Source organism: Drosophila novamexicana, unplaced genomic scaffold, assembly GCF_003285875.2.
Source record: "Drosophila novamexicana strain 15010-1031.04,08,12 unplaced genomic scaffold, DnovRS2.1 tig00000121-arrow-pilon, whole genome shotgun sequence".
Taxonomy (NCBI): Eukaryota; Metazoa; Arthropoda; class Insecta; order Diptera; family Drosophilidae; genus Drosophila; species Drosophila novamexicana.
The window spans coordinates 1506386-1515568 of NW_020824773.1; the positions used below are offsets into that span (position 1 = coordinate 1506386).

At 38.0% G+C, this 9183-nt stretch overlaps 1 protein-coding gene across 2 annotated transcripts in view; it reads right to left on the reverse strand.

The window, feature by feature from the left end:
* The window catches only part of LOC115757914 (protein muscleblind), a 149448-nt gene extending 142247 nt beyond the window's left edge, over window positions 1-7201 (reverse strand). The window contains exon 1 of one of the 2 annotated variants that reach the window (XM_030698372.1): window positions 5967-7201. The gene's annotated coding sequence lies outside the window, so the exon portion shown is untranslated. Of the gene's footprint in view, window positions 1-5793; window positions 5832-5966 lie in introns of those variants that run through there. The other variant, XM_030698370.1, reaches the window with a different exon arrangement.
* Between the last annotated feature and the right edge of the window lie 1982 nt (window positions 7202-9183).

Below are 9183 nucleotides of genomic sequence, written 5' to 3' on the forward strand. Positions count from 1 at the left end.
TATTCAAATGAATATGCACACACATACACACACAGGCGTAAGCAAAATTAATTTCTTTAGCGTCCGCTAATTACGTCAGAGTCTAAAATCTGTATTTTTGGAGGCGCACAAAAATCGCTCGAGGTGAGAGCAAGGCAAGTGTATAGAAGGAAAAACAAAGTTTCTTAAATGCCAATGGCTAAGCAAGTTTTTGCAAGAGCAAAAGAGGGAACAGCTGTGCCTCCCTCTCTCCCCCTCTCTCTCTCTCTATTTTAGATTCTCTTATTCTCTCTCGTTAACTCTCTGTCTCTCTTTTTGGCAGCGTCTTATGAAACATGCACTCATATTATACATTTTGGCATATTCATAAAGTTTTGCTTATCTTAAAATACACTCTCTCTCTCTCTCTCTGCCTCTCTCATACACACACACACACACACACACACACATGGGCAGAGCAGTGGCAGCGAACTAAATATTGAAATTTGTAGCTAAACAATATTTGAAAACATTTTTGCTTAATTAATTTCGTTTTTGCAAGAAATTATTTTATGCCACATATGTATAAATAGCCCTAGGACAGAGAGAGAGAAAAAGAGTGAGAGGGAGGGAGAGAAGAGTCGGGCAGAGCGAGAGAAAAGAAAATTATAATTAAAATTTCTCAAGTGCGATGGAATAATGCGACGCACAGCAAATGAAATCGAATTAAACTTTGAACTAATTTGTTTAAGCAGCTTGCAGACAGCAGCAGTTCGGCCACGCCCACAACGCCCAATGCTTGACCCACGCCCCAGTCCGCCCCAGCAGCTCCGCCTCCTTCTCCTGCTCGCACGCTTCGAGAAAAGGTTAAACAATCAATTTCGCTTTCAATTGATCTCAATTTAGCATGAAGTGGGGAATGGGCTGCAACTGAGCACGCTGGCCCAGCCAAGGGTTAAGACAGCGCTGCTTATGTAAATAAGGCAACTAATGCTTCTGCTGCTGCTTGTTCTCCTTGTTTTTGTTGTAGCAGTAGTGGTTGTTGTTGTTGTTGTTGTAGCTGCTGCATTTGGCTGCCAAAAATTTCATGCACGAAAAACTTATTTTTGGTGCCGACGTTTCCAAAATGCAGTCAGAATGGGGAATGGGGGAATCGCTGGCGGCAGCAGGCTGTAGCGTGTGGGCTTAAGAGGGGATTGACGTATGCAGGGAGGGAAGGGAGGGAAGGGAGGGTGGTGGTTATTGGGTACAGCCAGTGGGGCTTGTGGACAGTGCGATGTGCTGCACAGCTGCAGATACATCCAAAAAGTGTACAACAGCTGCTGGCTCTTTGGGCCAGAGGCAGAGGCAGCGGCAGATGCAATGGGAAGAGGCGACGAACACGTTGAAATTCGTTTTTTATTTAATTTTCTTTTACATATAACTGTATATATCTATATATATTATATGCATATATGCGAGATATATGCGTTGAAATTAAATTAGAGTGTACCAATGTTGTTTTTAATACAAAGAAACACAATATAAAAACTTAAGCGCAAAATTGTATTTGTTTATTCGCAATTTCAACAATAAAATTCTTTAATCAATATTATATTTATTTAGTTTTTTTTGCCGCCTCCAGCTGTATAAAATTTATTTGGCTAGCTTCGGTTATTTTTTCATGCTTTTAGCTCATTTGCTTTTGCCTCGTTGAGAGGCGAAAATGTGTGATATTTTTAGAAAAAGTCGAGCACATGTTTCAAAATATCAAAAAGCGAGCAACAAAATTGAGGAAGATGAAAAAAATGAGCAATATAAAAATAAAAATCAAGAAGCAACAGCCACAGCCACACAAATTTGAATAGAAAACGAAATGTTTATGTGCCCCAAAGACAGAGACCAGACAATGCCGCGCATTGAAATTAACCGAATGCAATTCCAAAGTATATTCGGGTTTCCAGTAGGAAAGAAAAGAATATTTCAAAACAAAATAAAAACCAGACTGTGAGCATATCTTTGGCACGCCGAATACTCAATACTCTCGCTTCCGTTTTGCAGCTACGTCAGAAGAGTGAAAACTCGTTTGGTCTAGATATCTTGAGAAACAAAACGGTTTTCATACTAGGTCCTACTTTTCGACCGATCTTTCCTATGGCAGCCATATGATATAGTGCGATAAGCATAAGATTTGGCGTATATATAAGGATGAGAAAAGTAGTTTTACTTTCTTTTCTTTTTCCAATTTCAATATCTACATATGTATATACAAATACAGTACAAAGTTGACATATTCTGATAGCGAAATGTTGTTAGTCAAAGCAAAGACTTCAATTTGATTGGGAAATATTAGAAAAGAACGGAGCATAATTAGTATTGGAATCGGCGTACAACTAACTCCACTTCTGCAATATCTTTTTTGCCATAAAACTTTCGATCTACTCAAACTGAGTTAAAATGGAAAATCTTGCGCTTTCATCAGTGAATTACGAAAAGCAATTGAAAAATCATTAAACAAGTTAAATCGAAATCATTTTCTTCAAGTTGTGCAATTACTTTTATTTCTTTCATTTTATGTTTTTTTATTTTTTTTTTTGCGCTGTTGTTTGCATTTGGAGTGTAATTATTGTGTAAGTTGTACAAGTTGCAAAAGAAAATTCAATTAAATTACGTACGCTTTTTCTCTAAGCTGCATTCCACATAATTGAAAAAAAAATCGCAAGAATATGTAAGATCAATTAATGGTTATATCTAAAACGGTTTGATTTGAATATGTACTGCGCAGAGACTCGATTGTTATGTTGATTATCGTATTGCTTTACTGTTTAATAATATCGAGAACCATTAAAACTAATCGATATTTCTTACACCCAACTTCGTCTCACATCACAATAAATGCTCAAAACTAAAATGTCGCTATTCGACGGCTTGCCTTAAATGTCGTTTTTGAGTGTTGTAAGACTCATCAGTTGAGTGTTGTAATGTGCCGCAGCTAGTGCTGCGAATCGAAACAAATAACAATAATGTGCACATACGCAAAAAGAAGATGACAATTAATTTTTGCGAGCTAAAATTTTTTGAATTGGCATATGATTAATATTAATACTCAATAAATTAGTATTTAAAGTGTTGTAAAGCGCGACAATCATCAAATGAATGCAGCTTGAACCCTAGCTAGTCGTTCAAGTAATATTTTGTTGTTGCTTTGCTAAAGTTTATCCTCCAAGTTTATCTGAAAGTGATCTGCGGCTTTTTAAGCTCGAAGCCACAAAATCCCGCTGCTGAACTCCTTTTGGCTCTCAATGTATTTGGCGCATCATTCAAATCGCAATTTCAAATGTCGTCGTTTGGCACTTGAAAAGCTCACAAAATTTGTCGTGAGTGACTTTCAAGTTTGCTTGAGGGCGGCGAAGACAAAACGAATGAAGTAAAATTTGTAGTAAAATTTGAAAAGCTTCATACTATAGCTATCGATATTTATTTATTGTTGTTACGGACGGCGGGTGGGCTGGCAAAGAGGACGGGGGAAGTAAAAAGGCCACAAATGCGAATGCTGGGCAATATACCATATTTTTTGTTTTCTGTGAGAGTTTGGCATGACTTTTTGGGCGAAAAATCGAATCGATTAGTCATGCCAAGTCCTCAGACTTGAGAGTTTTGTTGGTCTCTCGGCCTCACCTCTCACATTTTAGTTGAGTTGAGTTGTGTGTGTGTGTGTTTTTTTCAGTTTTTGTTCAGTTTTGGGGTTCATTTTGTGTTTGGCTTTTTTGTTTAAGAGCGAATGACTTGTCAGTGGCGTTCGAAAAGACGAATATCGGCATTCAACAGAGACAGAGCAATTTATGTGGCATTTTCCAAGCGATTTCGTTGGCCCATTTATTAAATTTTGACAGCTTTTAAGTGAGGGGCAGCAAAGGAAAAAAAAACACACAGAAACAAATATGAATGGAAAGCGTCAAATATAGCAAATGCTTCCAACTTTTGCTTTCTTTTTGCGGCGCTAATTCAATCCAAAGAAATGTAAACAGAATCAATTACAGCAAATTATAGAAAAATGAATAAAGATGAAAATAAATGAAAAGTGTAAACGAAAACCCAAAACAACTGTTGGCAGTGGGAGGAACAACTCGAAAAACACATATATTTCATGTTTACGACCCAAAAGTAACGCCAGAGGCCACTCGAAACGCGGCCCGAGAATCGGAATAGGAATCGGAATCCGAATCCGAATCAGAAACAGAAACTGAGCGCGAGCTCGAACTCGACGACAGAGGCCGCCGGCTCGAAAAAAAAACGTGACTTTTCATAACAAAAAAAAATAAAGCACAAAAAAACAAACAACAATGCGGAATATCTCGCGCTTGAATCTCGCAAAAAGAGCGCAAAAATAAACAAATACAAATAAATAAAAATAAAAAAGGTGGGGAAAACGAGTGCGTAGACTGGGCCTTGCCCGGCATTACTTAGAGGTATACAAATAGACGAATTTGCATTAAATTTAAGCATGTTTTTTAATTGAGCGTGTGTGCGTGTGTGTGGGTGTGTGCGTGTGTGTGGCCAACTTAAAATTCAGCTCAGTTTGTAGAGCGCTTCACAAGCCAAGTTTATGGACTTAAATAGAACTTGCAGTGGCCAAATGATTAATTAATAATAAAGTTCGTAAACATCGAAAGATGACTTCATAGAACTACATTTATTTCTTTATATTTCAGCATACACACATATTAATTGTGGTTTACGTAACACCATAAATCTATATATGTATGGATACTCTTCTTTTTTTTTTTTTTTGCTGATAAACTACATTTTAATGGCTCGCACAGTTCATTAGCCCCCGCCAAAGACGGAATCGCTGCGGGCCATTTGTGTGTTTGTAAGAAATTATTGCCTTATGGGTAAAAATTAAATCAAACGATTTACAAACTAAGACCACAATAAGAATTTCAAAATGTAGGATGACACCTCCAAGCACATTAAAGGGAAATACATATATACACATTAATTGCTGGAAATATGTGACTTAAGAAAGAAGCCAAGTCAAAGAAGATATCGGTTTAGTTTGACCAAATAATCGAATTGAATGATTTTTCCCTTTTGCTGTCCAAAAAACAACTAAATTCACATTAACAATATGTTATAGAAGAAAATGATGTATACCATCTATAGATACATTACATTCAAAATGAAAGGTAATTAGTCTGTATGTACTTTTCTAGAAGCTATATGTGTGTCCAATTTCGTGTCTCTAGCTTTAAGACTAAGAGATTCGCTCAAAAATCAGGATTGCAATATCGATTCTTATCGATTGCTTGGAAACGGGACAAGTTATCGATAAAGAAACTGAGAAACATACAGAAAAAAATATCTAAACTTTTTCATACTTTTCATTAAAAACATGTCATATGTCATATTTTTATATATTTCCTAGAGTTGATGTAGCTCGAAGAAAGTTTTTACTTTAGGCTTAAAAAACCCCAATTGTGTCCTTTTGCAGAGATTTTCGGGCTGTAACATTTTACAGTCAAATTTAGTTTAGATAGTCTTGGGTTCGATTTTTTACCCGTTCATGAACTATTTTTAAAAAGTGCGGAGAAAGATTGAAGCCAAAAAACTTGGACTGTTTGCACGTAGAGTTTTTACTGTACCTGAGCAAAATTTGATTTCACAATTCAATTTAAGCACATTTTGAACAGAATATTGTTTAACAACCCGATGCAAAGCTCAAATAGAAACTAATTAAAATGGAGATAAATAAAAATATGTCTGGGCTAAACTTTGGGTCTGAGTTAATAGTAACGGGAAACTTATAGATATAGGTATGCAAGTTATATACGTAAGTTATGGCTAGATAAACACCTTGTGCTGCAGATGATGATGCGATGCGATGCGATGCGATTCTCTCTCTCTCTCTCTCTCTCTCTCTCTCTCTCTCTCTCTCTCTCTTTCTGGCCTGTCGCAGTTGTGGCTGAGTGTGTTTGGTTTTGTTTTTTTCTTGTTGTTTGTTGTTTGTTGTTGCACACAAAACTCACGCGTTGTTATTATAATTTTTGAGCTTATTTTGCACGCGGACAGCAGCCTGGAGGGGGAGAGCGCGAAGCAGCGGGGCAGAGAGAGGGCGACAGCAGAAGAAACGCGTTTTTGGGCTTTTTTTTCTTTCTCTTTATATTATTTTTCTTGCTTGCGGTTTTGCTGACTTTGCAGTTGTTGTTGTTGCTTTCGTTGTTGCTGCTGTTACTGCGCTGGCTGACGTGACGTCATTAAAATGCCGGCATGAAGCGCTGCGCAAAGCTTGAGACACAATTTTGTAAGACACGGCAAGACACTCGAACTATTCGTTTTCTTTCTCTTCCACTGACACTAAAGACAAACTGAAGCGAGACACACGCACGGAGCGAGAGCGAGAGGCACACGCACACACGCACACACACGTGAGATGTCAAAAATTGACAGGCAGCAACAACAAGACGGAGAAAAAGTCGCGCTGCTTTGCTTTGTTGTTGATAAAAACACACACACGCACACACGCACAAAATTCTATTATTTTGTTGACAGCTGTTTGTTGTTGTTGTTGCTGCTGTTGCTGTTGAAACGCGCGCGATTTTTAGAAAATGTTGCTGTGCTGCTTCTTGAATTGGTTATTAATGTTGCATAATTTAATGCATATATTCCTAACTGTTTTTTATTTTCTTCCTTTTTCTAATTGCGTTGTTGTTTCGTTTTACGTATATTACTCAACACTTGTTTTGTTTGTTTCTTTATTTTTTTTTAATACTACGGGCAAGGCAACTCTGCACGATTTATAAACTTCACACTATTTATTGAATTTGCTGTATTTATTAGAAAATTTCTGCTCGCGTATATTTATTTTGAATAGGTTGTGAAAGCGTTTGTTGTTGCTGCGTTTAGCTCTCATACACAGAAATTCTAAAAATTTATCAACAATATGCGCACACACGTCCGCCTTGCTCGGTGTTGTTTTTGCTTCTGTTCGAGCGCTGTTATGGCGCTGTTATGCACCAAAAATTCCAATCGGCAGCCGAAGCAGCCACTGCGCCAGCCGCTCTTTTGCGCTCTCACGTTCTCTGCACGGTCTTGCTGTTGTTGCTGCTGCTGCTGCTGCTGTTCGGTCTGCAGCGAGTCCAGTGGCAGCGGCTGTTGCTCTTATTGGTTTATTTAGCTGGAGTGCGAGCAAGCGAGCGAGAGAGCGAGAGCGAAACTGTTAAGTGAAGAGCGCGCCAGTGTTGAGCGTTTACATTGCGCTCACTATATTGGAGTGACTCTTGCAAGGGATTGAGTGTCTTTATATGGGGTTAAAAGCAGCTGACTTAACAGCTAGCTAAGGGTTAAGTAGCCAAAAGTGACCCGAAGGAGCTGTGGGCAAAGCCAAAGGCTTCAATCGAGTTCGTGTTGAGACTCCGCTGCAAAACTACTCAAAAGTGCATGGAGTACTTAATTTGAACCGTTAATATATTAAGCAGCAAATTGATTTACCTTTTTTCTAGCTACGAATTTTAAAGGACCTTAAAGTCACCTTCAAATCGGTTCAATATTTCAATTTGGTCTCGAGAAATGCACATTAAAATCAACTCATATAGTTTTCTGTATTTATAGCCATGCAATGTTTCAGTTTGACATTTCGATGGGTGCCCAAAAATAGCCCAAAATACAACAACAACAAAAATGATGAAAGTACCGTTCATTTCGGACATTTTAGTGCATACAAATTTTGACATTTCTATGTCATAAATTTCACACACACACACATACACACCCCCACATAGAAAAAGCCATAGAACGAGATGCCATAAAAAGATATAAACATAAATGTACTTATTTATGTATTATAAAAAGTGAATGTAAATTGATTAGAAAACCAATAACAACAAGAACAACAAGAACCCCAACAGCTGCTGTAAGCTAACAGAACAAGCACAACTAACAACAACAACAACAACAGCAGCGAAACGTGAAAGCAAACATGGAAGAAAAGACTTGAAGAGAGCGCCAGCCACTTCAAGTGAGAGCGAGATCAGAACGCCCCCGCAGTGCCCATTTAACACGGGCGCTGCTGTTGTTGTTTTTAATAGCATTAGAAGTTTCTTGTGCATGTGTGTGTGTGTGTGAGAGTGCTATTTATAAAATGTTTTCGATATGGAAGTTTGCTGTAGTCAAAGTCAATGCGGCCGACCACATGGAAGCTGGAACGGCTGCTGCTCGAGGGCAAGTGAAAGGTTGCGCTTTTGTTTTTTTTTTTTGTCTTTTGCTGTTGTTGCTGTTTTCTAAGAAGCAAAGCTCGTATGCAGCTTGGCTGCACACATACAACCACACTTTCACGCACACACACACACACATGCGCTGAGCCACCTCTGCACTCATTCATTATGCAAAAGCAAAGCCGAAGAAAAAGAAAAAGAAAAGAGCAGACGATTTTTACTTATCCCACTTTTGCAGTTGGGCACATGCCAACACACACACACTCGCACACACACACGTACACATAAACTGGAGTACGGCGAAGCGAATAAAAAGTTTTCAATGCAAACAGACAGTCACACACACACACACACACTCGTATACACACAAGCGCTCGCGCTCACCTATGGGAAGCTGCTTGGCCAGGCAGCAAAGAGTACGAAATCGAAATCGAGATCGTTTTTTTTTCGGTTAGAAACAACCGAAAATTGTTGAGAGATGTTTCAGGTATAACTGGCTATTAACTGGTTTGTTTGGGAAAAATGTCATTTAGTACATTTTGAGCTGTGAACACATTTTACAGTTATTGTGATAAATATAAAAAAAAAACAAACATGTTTCGTAGATTAAAATTTGCGGTTTTTTCAATTTGAGTAGAAAACTTTGAAGGTTTCATGCACATAAGTTGCTTGTATTTAAATTGAATATATTTATAGATCCTCCTCCAGTATATTTATAGTTATATGGCACTTCTAAATGCTAAATTTTGCATGCATATTGAACGTCTTTTTCCCAATAAAAACAGAGGCTAAAAAAATATAATTTTATGTATAAAGTGCAAATAGAGATACTATACTATACTATACTATATTTTAGGGGAATTCCCTAGACAGATTTTTTGTTACTCATAAGTAAAAATGCACCCAAGGCACTTGACAAGATCATTAACAACACATTTGTCGGTTGGTCGCTGCGGTTCGTGCGTTGCGTTGTGGGTTGCTCAGGGGGTCAGTTGTAGATACAGATACAAAAATATACACAGACTCCGCACAC